This window comes from Pipistrellus hanaki (assembly GCF_964339955.1).
Source record: "Pipistrellus hanaki genome assembly, chromosome: 12".
Lineage (NCBI taxonomy): Eukaryota > Metazoa > Chordata > Mammalia > Chiroptera > Vespertilionidae > Pipistrellus > Pipistrellus hanaki.
Genome location: NC_140514.1, coordinates 49101369 through 49113980, shown reverse-complemented (window position 1 = coordinate 49113980; position 12612 = coordinate 49101369). Strand labels below are relative to the sequence as shown.

At 38.5% G+C, this 12612-nt stretch overlaps 1 pseudogene across 1 annotated transcript; it reads right to left on the bottom strand.

The window, feature by feature from the left end:
• Positions 1 to 2263: 2263 nt before the first annotated feature.
• LOC311630826 (ubiquitin-conjugating enzyme E2 E2-like) lies at positions 2264 to 4337 on the bottom strand (annotated as a pseudogene). Its single transcript has one exon. The product of its transcript is annotated as a ubiquitin-conjugating enzyme E2 E2-like (transcript).
• Positions 4338 to 12612: the final 8275 nt, after the last annotated feature.

The following is a 12612-nucleotide window of genomic DNA, read 5'->3' as shown; positions in this document are numbered from 1 at the left end:
TAAAACAATCACCATGATTAAGATATATGAATACAGGGATACTTCAAGATTAGAAAATTACTATAATTTACCACACCGGCTTAAAATAGAAAAATATGATCATTTTAGTAGAGGCTAAAAAGAGCATGCAATTATATTGAACATGGAGCTACCTAGGAAACATGCCCTTGACCAGAATTGAACTTGGAACCCTTTAGCCTAAGGGCCGACCCTCAATCCACTGAGCCAAATGGGTTAAAGTCATATGTTAATTTTGAAATTTAAAGTTAATATTAGAACCCTATGTATGAAATAAACTACAATAATACTCAAGAGCGTTCAAAACAATTTACTAGAACTAATACAAGAGCCAAGAAAGTGGTACAATAAAAGATCAACAAACAAAAGTCAAAAGAATTCCTATTCCAAAACTTCAATTAGAGCACCGATTAAATATTTTAAAAAAATGTTAAAAATAGATCAACTGAAGGACTTGTGTACATGCATATAAGTACAACCAATGCACATAAAACTCTGGGGAGGGAGGGTATGTATGAGAAGGAGGGAGGGGGGCAAAAAAAAAAAATCAATAAAACATATAAAAAAAAAAAAAAGAAACTTCATTTAGCTGAGGCAAGAGCTGAGGCAAGAACAACTGGTATTTTCAACAAAATGCTTAAAGCAATACCTAGATTCAGATATGACCCTTGAATTTTATAGTAGATCATGTTCAAACATAACTCATTACATAGGAAAATGTATAATTATTACAGAAAAGGATATACTATATATAATGTCATCATAAAAACTGCTATAACATGAAAAAAAATGTTAAAAATAGAAAAAAGAAACCATTTATGGTCATGAAACTACAGAAATTACCTAAGAATAAACCACATAATAAAATGTATACATGCCGAAACTGGTTTGGCTCAGTGGATAGAGCGTCGGCCTGCGGACTGAAAGGTCCCAGGTTCGATTCAGATCAAGGGCACGTTGGTTGTGGGTATATCCCCAGTGGGGGATGTGCAGGAGGCAGCTGATTGATGTTTCTCTCTTATCGATGTTTCCAACTTTCTATCCCTCTCTCTTCCTATCTGTAAGAAATCAATAAAATATATCTTTAAAAATATAAAATAAAATGTATATGAAGAATACTATAAGACTTTACTGATAGGCATAAAAGAAAAATTTAAAATTTCGTCTCCTTATAAAAGATATCATTTCTTCTCAAACTACAATTTCAATGAGTGAAAAATCAAAACATAAATGTGTAAGAGAATGCAGGATCATGTATATATAAAAATAAGTTTATGATTAACACACCATTTGAATAATAAACTATTCAGTATATACTATGGGGGTCTATTGGTTACGTAGTGGGGGGAAAATAACCAAGTAAGATCCCTACATCAACATTCACAATAGTAAGTTATGGGTGGATCAAAGAATTAAATATGAACTGTCTGGTAAAATACTTTAAGGTTCCTTTCCCCTTTTCTTCCTCTTCTGCTTTCCCTTCTTCCTGAGCATTTCAGTCCTAAAGCCATTAGGAGTAAAGAGCAAAATAGGTTTTCATCAGGAGATGCTGCCTGGCATGGAATGCTGTTGTTGTTTTTTCTCAGCCAGTGATTTATTGAGTGCTTTAATCATACAAGTGTACATCAACTGATCCACAGTCCAAAGTGGCAGGTCCCTAAGAAATTTACAAGCACTTTAAGTAAGTCAAAATACTTATTATTTTGTTCAATCCAACAGTCTTCTGCGTGGGGGACAGAAGGCTAGTGGTAAACAGAGTCTCAGTAACGCACAGTGATTCTGATTGAAGCTTTTGTACAAAAACTTGTTCCCAGTAGCATGCACCCACCAATAAAGACTTCAGTACAAAAAAATTAACCCTAAGCACTACATTTAAGTAGAAACAAGATATAATTCTGAATGTATTTTCCCGAAGATCACATAAAAGAAAAAAAATTAAAATAAAACGAACAACAAAAAACAAAACCACACAGTAATACAAAGCTTTGTAAGAAAACTCTTACTATTACAGATATTAACATTGTTTGCACTGAAAATAAAGTTCCCATCCACGAGGAGGTGGGAAAGAGAACCCAAATCTTTCAAGTTAACAAATTAAAAAGGGAACACAACCGGGAGGAAGGAGAAGGGTTGGAGGGAGGGAAAGCAAAGGAAAAGCAGGAAGAGGAAGGAGGGAGAAGGGGGAAGGGTGACACACCACCACAAAACGGTTCAGAGTTTAATAAAAAGAAGAAAAGAAGAACGGAGGTCCGGAGGGGAGGGGGCTATGGATGCCCTTGGTGGATGTGCCTGCACAGGGCCGGCGGGCGGCAGCAGGCCCTATGTGGCGTACCGCTTGGTCCACCTTCGGGCCATCCGGTCGTGCTCCGCTCTGTTGGTCATGTACTGCAATGCTGCCTACTAGAGGGTCAGCAGGGTTGCAATCTGTAAGAAGTGAGCAGATGGAGAGGAGAATCTTAGGAATGGTGAGGGCCGGACTCCAGTTGTCCTTTAGGATGTCCAGACAGATCACGCCTTGGCTATTAATCTTACAGTGGTAGATTCTTGTTTGGAAGGTAACCTTAGGGGGTTTAAACAGATAGTCCGGTGAAAAGGTGATGTCAAGAAAGAACACCCCTCCTTCGTAGACAGATCCTGGGGGTCCCAATATCATTGACCTCCATTCATAAATGCTGTCTCCTTTGGGTCCAGCGCTACAGTTCGGAGGAGGATCCAACGTAATTTCTGCACGCTCCTTCTGAATTCTGTTAGCACTAATTGACAATTTAGCAGATGTTTTGCTGGATAGTTTCCCCTCCTTTTTCTTGGGCTGATCTTGTTCTCTTTCTGGTTCCTGCTGAACACTTTCAAGTTGGTCTCCATCAGAACTTCCTCCACTAGTTAGTGCTGGGACTGTCATCAACTCTTTGGGCCTCAGTGGACATTTTCGATCCCTGCGCGCCGCCGCCGCCCCCAGCCGCCCCAGCTCCTCCGGCTCCCGAGGCTGCTGCCCGCCCGCCCCGCGCTGCCGCGGTGGTCGCCCCCGGAGTCCTGGAAAGTGAAGCCACCGCCGCCTTCGAGAGGGCCGCTGCCGCTGCCTCCGCCCGCCCGGCCGCCCGGCATGGAATGTTTGAGCTCAGAAAAGGAGTAGTAGCCTGGCATGGAGTCAGAGCCCAAGTGAGGCAAGAAGGGCATCTGGGAATAGCGACTGCCAACAGTGGTATGTCAGAGACGGACCAGAGGGAAGGCACTGCCCACAGGGGAGGCATGGGAGGAAGCCTGGCATGGGGTATATGAGCTTGAGGAGTATGAGGAGTGTATTCATGCAGAGACCAACAGAGGACACTGAAAAGACCAAAATCTTAAAAGCAGAAGGAGAATTAGGAGAGAGATGCATCCTAGAAACAAAGCAGCAGAGGATTTCAATTTGGAGAACCATACAGAGAGGCCAAAGGATATACTGAGATCAAGGCAGATAGAGGATGAGCAGCAGGATATTGACTCTTCCAGCAATATATGTTAGCCTGGAGATATCACCAGAACTCATTTATACTGGACAGTAAAAATCGTTATCCAAGCTCCAGCATATACATGCCAGTCAAAATCCTGCCACTAACTGAGTTTCCTTTTATCCCAAGGGACCTCAGAAGTTTCCAAAGTCTTTAAGAAAGTTAGCAACTAGAAATTTGGAATGATTTTGGATCTTTGATTCCTCAACTGCAAAACAACTCAAACACAATATTTTCTGTCTAAATCTGCTTCCCTTAAATAGCACAAAACGGTGTGAAAATTTAAATGTCTCACGCTATTTCTGTTAATGCTGTGCACCTGGGACAATGAAGCAAGCAGAGCATCGGCTTCTTGCTGCTTTTTCTTTATACAGTTTTTCTGTTGAAAGTAATTAACATCCAGAGGAAAGCACAGATCTTAGGTGAACAGTTTCATCACTTTTATAAGAACGTACATCCCCCAAATCCACACCATAAAAAGACATAGAACAGGGCCCTCGCTGGTTTGGCTCAGTGAATAGATCATCAGCCCACCGACTGAAGGGTCCCGGGTTTGATTCTGTCAAGGAGACATACCTCAGTTTCAGGCTTGATAACTGGCCCTGGTCAGAGCAACCAATCGATGTGACTCTCACACATGGATGTTTCTCTGTGTGTCTCTTCCACCCCTCCACTCTTTCTAAGAATCAATGGGGAAATATCTGCAGGTGAGAACAAACAAAAATAATACAGAACAGGGATCAGCCATAGCCCACAGGCCAAATCTGGCCAGACCTAACTTTCTTCCGCCTATGAAGGATGGTTTTGACATTTTTCAATGTTTGAAAAGAAACCCAGAAGAATAATATTTTGTGACTATAAAAATTATACAAAATTCAAATTTCAGTGCCTATAACTAAAATTAGAATACCCATTTATGTTTTATATCTGGATAATTTCATATTATAATGGTAAAGTTGAGTAGTTATAGCAGGGATAGTATGTCCCTCAAAGCCTAAAATATTTACTCTCCATTCTCTTACAGAAAATGTTTGCCAAACCCTGGTAGAGAACCTTCCATCATGCCTGAATGCTCCTGCTTCTTTCTAGTTAATGCCATTGCCCAAAGTAATATTTTTTCCTCATTTCTATCACCATAAATTGGCGTTGCCTGCTCTTGCATTTTATTTAAATGACATAATACAGGGTTTACTCTTTTGTATTTAGTTTCCTTTACTCAGCATGTTTTCAAGGTTCCTCTGTGTGATTATATCTTAAAGATATTTATTCCCTTTCATTGCTAGGTTGTATTCCATTGCCTAAATGAGCCATAGTTTGTATATCTATGCTCTGTTGATGGATACCTGAACTGTTTTTTCAATTCTTGACTATTATGAATAATATAATTATGAATATATTTGAATTTGTCTACTATCTTAGTGTTTGATTTGTTTGTCTTATTTGTTCTGTCTTTATATTTTTAACATTTTAACTCTTTTGCTAGTTTTCATTCCTTTCTATAAAGCCAGATTTCTTTCTTTTTTTTAATTTTAAATATATTTTATTGATATTTTACAGAGAGGAAGGGAGAGAGATAGAGAGCTAGAAATGTCAATGAGAGAGAAACATCGACCGGCTGCCTCCTGCACACCCCCCACCGGAGATGTGCCCACAACCAAGGCACATGCCCTTGACCGGAATCGAACCCGGGACCTTTCAGTCCGCAGACCGACGCTCTACCACTGAGCCAAACCGGTTTCGGCTATAAAGCCAGATTTCTATACAATTTAATTTTCCTTCAACTTATTAAACTTTTAAAAGTATATTAACAATTTATTCAGTAATTAGATGGCATAAACACCAATAAAAGGAATAACCTGATAATGCTCAATGAGAAATTCTGCCCATTGATAACACTAAGCCAAGACTTTGATATTTGTATTACAGTTGTAATACAAATAAATGATACTATATATATGGCTGATATGCAAAGTATCCCCTCAGGAATTCAACCGGGAGACCAGGAGTTCGAATGCTTGCTGACCACCAGGGGGGAGCACAGAACAAAGAAAGGCCCTGGCTGGCAGCCAGAAAGCCCAAATTGGCCCTAATTGCCGGCCAGGCCTAAGGGTCTTACCAGTGCATGTATTTCATGCACTGAGCCTCTAGTATAAGAATAAACTCTGTTTCACATACAACTGTAAATCTAATTTTGCCAACTCCTATATATTCCACTCAGATGCATGTGTGTGACTTGATCAACAAAAATAAAATGTGTTTACAATGTCAAGCTGCTTTTTTGTTTTGTTTTTAGGAGCAGCTCAATGATTTGAGGAGGTAATTATACAATACAGAGAAACATAGGGGGGAAATGTAAAATGGCATGTAGCACCAATGTCAGGACTCATCTCATTATGCTTTTAAGTAAGGATATCATTAATTTTTGTGTTATTCACTTTGTTTTAGAGCATACATCAAGCTATCAATTTAACTTGAGATATAAGCACAATACACATACAATTGTATGAAAAAAACGCTTTTTATAAGTAACATTACATTTTTAAATAGTGGAAACTGAATATCAGATGCTGATTTCTATTTTAACTTAATGGAACCAGAGAAGAGAATTCAACTAGTAATAGTTACACTAATGATAAAGCTCTTAAATACATATGTGTTTCTCTCCCTTTGTGCTTACACAGGCTACACAATGTCCTGAGAGGAATCATTAGGAGAAAAATGTCAATCACAGTTTTAAGACCTCACTGTGGAAGAAATGAATGAGAAAGCAAATTGGAAGGCAAGACTTCATCTTTGTTTTTAAATAAGTGATCTTAATTTTTCTTATTAAAAAGTTCAATTTATTATAAATTTATCTTAACCATTAATTTTCACAGCTTTCCAGTAGAGTTCGGCACGTCTTTTATACTAATTAATTTATTTTAGTAAATCTTGCAATCAGGTCTGCTGGGGAGAAATTCTTTCCATTTTCACCCATATAAATTCTCAGTTTTACCTTCACTTTTAAAGGATACTTTTGCTACATATAGAATTATAGATTGGCAGGTTTTTTCCCTCCTTTATATTTAAAGATGCTAGCACCTTATCTTTTGGTCTCTATTATTCCTGATGATAAGTCAGACATTATCTTTATCATTGTTCTCCTATATGTAATGTGTCTAAGTCACTGCTTTGAAAATATTTTCTTTACCTTTGGTTGTTAGAAATTTGATGCTGATGTGCCCAGGTGTGATTTTCTTTGTGGTTAACCTATTGTAGGATTATTGAGCTTCTTAGGTTTGTAGGCTAATGTCGTTAATTAATTTAGAAAACTCCTCAGCTATAATCTGTTCAAATGTTTTCTGCTCCACTTTATCTTCTCCTTGTGGGACTCCATTCACACATATATGAAACTGTTCAGTATTGTTCTACAAAACTCAGATACTTTGTCCTTTTTTTTCATTTTTACTCTTTTTCCTGTTTTTATTTTGGTTAGGGTAATTTCTAATGACTTGTCTGATGCTTGTGTCTGACCTGCCCTTTAAAATAATTCTTTATCTCATGTAACATCTTTTTAATTTCTAGCATTGGCTCCTTTTTATAGTTTTATTCTCTCCAGAGACATTAAAAAAATAGATTTTATTGATTTTTTACAGAGAGGAAGGGAGAGGGATAGAGAGCTAGAAACATTGATGAGAGAGAAACATCGACCAGCTGCCTCCTGCACACCCCCTACTGGGGATGTGCCCACAACCAAGGTGCATGCCCTTGACCAGAATCGAACCTGGGACCTTTTAGTTCACAGGCCGATGCTCTATCCACTGACCCAAATCAGTTTCGGCCAGAGAAATTTTTTGTCTGTTAACATATGTTGTCCACTTTTTCCATGAAATATTTTACATATTTATTTTAAATTATGGAGTCTGATTATGTTAGTAAATGGTACAGTTCTGTGTTTGTTTTACTGCCTGCTTTCTCTCTCTCCTTTAAAAATGTTTTTATTGATTTCAGAGAGAGGAGGGTGAGAGAGAAAAAGATGAAACTTTCAATGATGAGAGAATCATTGATCAGCTGTCTCCTGCATGCCCCCTTCTGGAGATTGCACCCAAACCAAGGCATGTGTCCTGACTGGAAATTGAACAGGTGCATCCTGGTTCATGGGTAGATGCTCAACCAGTGAGCCATACAGGCTGGACATGCCTGCTTTTTTTCTTGACAATTGATTTAATTTTCTTGCTTTTAAAAAAATCTGTGTTTCTAAACTCGATTTTATTCATTTTCAATCTTTATTTCCTTTCTTCCGTTAGTTTTGGATTTAGTTTGTTCCCCTTTCCTAGTTTCTTAAAGTGTATAGTTAAATTATTGATTTGAGATCTTTTCTTTTTCTCTGAGCACTGTTTTTCTGCATCCCATAAATTTTGGTATGTTGTGTTTTATTTTTGTTTCAAAATTATTTTCTAATTTCTCCTTTGATTCATTGATTTTTTGAGTGTTGTTTTAATTATACTTTGTGAATTGTCCCATTCTCCTTCTGTTAATGATTTATAGTTTATTCTATTGTGATCAACCAAGATTCTTGGTATGGTTTCAATCTTTTAAAATTTATTGAGACTTGTTTTGTGGCTGCTGCAGATGTAAGGAATGGGGGATGGGAGGTGGGCAAGTTAAAATGCCACAATGCTCTAGTACAAAAATTTAACAGCCTTTTCAGTTAGCATTCCCAGCTTATTATAAAGTTTTATTATGTTTTAAAGTTCTGTAAAAGTTGACTCAGACAGTTTTTGCTAACTTAATCATCTGAAGGAGGAACAGAGTTTTAAACTTCCCAACTTTGCCATATTCAGTCTTTTGTGATGCTTCTATTTTCATGCATTTTACTTTTATATTTGTCATTACACCCCAAAATACATTTTTATTATTTGGTTTAAAGTCAATTATCTACTAAAAAGATTAAGAGGATGAGAAAAAAGTCTTACATGTTTACCCATGTAGTTACCATTTCTGGGCGTTTTCAGTTCCTTGTTCCCATCTGGTATCACTTTCTTTCTCCTGCCGATAGGGATTCCTTTACTATGAGTTTGCTGGTGAATTTAAGCACTTTGACTAGGATGGTTTTCTTCATGTTCTTATTCTAGAAATTGTTGAGTGTCTTGAATCCGCAGTTTATAATTTCAAATAACTTGCCGAAGCCGGTTTGGCTCAGTGGTAGAGCGTCGGTCTGCGGACTGAAGGGTCCCAGGTTCGATTCCGGTCAAGGGCATGAATGTTGGTTGCGGGCACATCCCCGGTAAGGGGTGTGCGGGAGGCGGCTGGTCGATGTTTCTCTCTCATTGATGTTTCTAGCTCTCTATCTCTCTCCCTTCCTCCTCTTTGTGAAATATCAATAAAATATATTTAAAAAAACACACAAAAAAACAAATAACTTGAAAAACTTTAGCTATTACCTCAAATATATATTTTTTACTTTTTATTGGTTTTATTTGAGAGAGAGAGAAAGAAAGAGAAACATTAATGTGAGAAAGATCAGTTGTCTCCCACATGAACCCTAACCTGGAATGGAACCGGAAACGTGGGTATATGCCCTGATCAGGACTCAAACCCATGATCTTCAGTGTATGGGATGACACTCCAACCAACTAAGCTACCCCAACCAGGCTACTTCAAATATTTTTGTGTTTTTTTTTTCTATCTCCTCTCATTCTGACACTCCTAATTGCACATGTACTGGGCCACCTGACGTTGTCTCACAGTTCTCTGAAGCTCTGTTAATTTTTTTCCATCTTTTTATTCTTTGTGTGTTTTATTTTGGATAATTTTTTATTGCTTTGTTGTTAAGTTTAATATTTTTTTTCCACATTGTCTAATCTGCTGCTAATCTCTTCCATGATATTTTTCACTTTATACATTGTTTTTTATATCTCCAGAAGTTTAATTTATTTTTGTATATTTTCCATCTCTCTTCTTTACATCTTTCTGCCTTTGTCTACCTTCCTGATCATATGAATATATTGATAATAACTTTTTTAATGTCCTTGTCTACTAATTCTATCATCTATGAAATGCCTGAGTCTCAATTAATTAGTTTTTCTCCTTTCTATGGGTAATATGTCTGGTAGGTTGTTTTTGTTGTTGTTGTTTGTTTTTTTTAATCAGATGCCTGAAATTATGATTTTGCTATGCTGGGTGTGGGTATGTTTATATTCCTATAAATATTGGTGAACTTTGTTATGAAATGCAATTACTTAACAACAGTTTTATCCTTTTGAGTCTCATTGTGAACTTGTTAAGTAGAAACAAGCAGTGCTTACACAGGGTAAATCTTACCACACTGCAGAAGCAATTAGTCTCAGGCTTATTTTGCCTTCTGAGGACTCTACCCAATGCCCATGCATTCTATTTTTCCTGCTACAACCATACACTATTCCTGGCTCTCTGTGAGCGCTGGTGACTGTGCTCCTTGCAGATAGTTATTTTCCTAGCTTTGGGTAGCTTACGTACTGATCAGCATTTAGCCAACCACATTTATCCAGAACATTTTCTTTGTGTAGCTCTTTCCCCTCTGGTACTCTGCCTTGTGGTCTCTAGCTTTCATGACCTCCCAGTCTCCCAACTTTATCTGTTCAGCTCAGGGAGACCCCTAAGGTCTGCCTGGGTTCCTGCTCTCTGTACTATAACCTGAAAACTCTCAAGAAAGTAAGCTAGGAGCCCGGCTGGAGTGGCTCAGTTGGTTAAGCGTTGTCCTGTGCACTGAATGGTTGCCAGTTTGATTCCTGGGCAGGACACATACCTGGGTTTCAGGTTCTATCCTTCCTGGTCAGGGTAGGTATGGAGGGCAACCTACTTATGTTTCCTTTCCCCTTCATCATCTTTTTTCCTTTCCCTTTCCCCCTTGCCCTTTCCCTTCCCTTCCCCCTCTCCTTCCCCTTCTCCTTCTCATCACCACCCCGCCATTCCTCTCTGAAAGCATGTGCTTGGGTTAGGATAAAAAGATAAAAAGAAAGGCCCTAGCTGGTTCAGCTCAATGGATAGAGTGTTGCACTGTGGACTGGAAGGTCCTGGGTTTGATTCTGGTCAAAGACACATGCTTGGGCTGCAGGCTCAATCCCCAGTGGGGTGGGGGAGGGGGGTTTACAGGAGGCAGCCCATCAATGATTTTCTCTCATCATTGATGTTTCTATCTCTCTCTCCCTCTCCCTTCTTCTCTTAAATCAACAAAAATATATTTTAAAGAAAGAAAGAAAGAAAGAAAGAAAGAAAGAAAGAAAGAAAGAAAGAAAGAAAGAAAGAAAACTATGAAAGTAAGCTAGGGCAATTGTAGGGCTCATGTGTCCCCTCTCTCGATGACCCAGTCCTGTACCACCTAATGTTATATGTCTGTGACACGTTGTTTCATATATTTTGTCTGCTTTAAAATTTGTTTCAGGCAGGGAGTAAGTCTGGTCCCTAATACTCCATCTTTCCAGAGCAGAATTTTACCAAAGGTACAATTCAGATCAGTAGAGAAAAAGATAAATCTATAATAATAAAAGCATAATATGCAAATCAACCGAACAGCCAAACAGGAGAACCACCATCTGGACAACCTTCCAGATGAAGCTGGGGCTACGAACGCCTACTCTTGCATGAATTTTCATGCACTGGGCCTCTAGTTACTCAATAAATGGTATCAGCTCATGTATTAATCAGGGTTCTAATTTGCAATTATAGAATCTGATTGAGATAGTTTTGTGTGTTTTTTTAAATATATTTTATTGATTTTTCACAGAGAGGAAGAGAGAGGGACAGAGAGTCAGAAACACCGATGAGAGAGAATCATCGATCAGCTGCCTCTTGCACACCCCCCACTGGGGATGTGCCCACAACCAAGGTACATGCCCTCAACCGGAATTGAACCTGGGACCCTTCAGTCTGCAGGCCGACACTCTATCCACTGAGCCAAACCGGTCTCGGCCTGATTGAGGTAGTTTTAATAGAAATGTATTAATCAATATTAAGTAGAATAATTTTTCCAGAAGGGTCAGAGTTAGGCTTTGAGATGAAGCATTTGGAAACTAAATTAGCCTGTCCAATCACTCAAAGAACGATGATACCATTTCTGGTGCTGGCATCACTCTTGAAGTTATAGATGTGCTCTGCTGCTGCTGGCTTCTCCACATGTCTCTGCTGTGCCTCATCACCTTCTCCAGGAACTACATTTGGACAGTATCTGTCTCCTCATGATGCTTTTTTCCCAAATCAAGACCTCACTTGTTGGAGGTTTTGCCTGCTTGATGAAGCCACAAGAGAAGGGAGGAATTGAGTTTTGGCTCATAGCTTGAGGAGGTAGGGTACATAACGTGTGAGTATCCCCAAGTGGAGAGATGAGATTCAAATGACACTAGTTTGCCACAAGCAAGATACATTTTTCCACAACAAAAACTGGACAGTCATCTGAAAAAGAATACAATTGAATTCCTACTTCTCACCTCACACCAAGTCAAAGACTTACTCAGAAAAAAATAAAACTGTAAAGATACTAAAAGAAAACTAAGAACAATTTTAAAATACTTTTTTTTGCATCTCTGTCTTCTAATTAAGTATCTAAGAGCTTATAAATCTAAAATAAACAACATTAAATAATAGCGGTTCATTGTAGTAGAGTCGGTGATATGGAGGGGAGTGGACTGACTGCTCTCGGGGAAAGGGAGGGAGGAAGAGACTGAACATAAACTGTGCACCTATGGATGAGGACAATGGGGGGTGGGGAGGGGGCGGAGGGTGGGGTGGAACCTGGTGGAAAGGGGAAGAAATGAGGAACCTTTGTAATAATATGAACAATAAAGATTGATTAATAAATAAATAAATAAATAAAATAAACAACATTAAAACAGACAGCGGGTAAGTCTGGTCCCTAATACTCCATCTTTCCAGAAACAGAATTTCACCAAATGAAATACTAATGACCTCTAAAATAAACATAAATCCAACTCATTGGCTCTGCCTTGGGTGTAGGCAGTACTAGTCAGATCTATCTGGAGATGTATCAGAGTCTACAAAGCTTTAGCATTTCTATGATAAAATATCCACAACTAATCAGCTGTGCCTCTAAAGGGATGACAGTGTTGTGGAGGTTCTTAATTGCATTGAT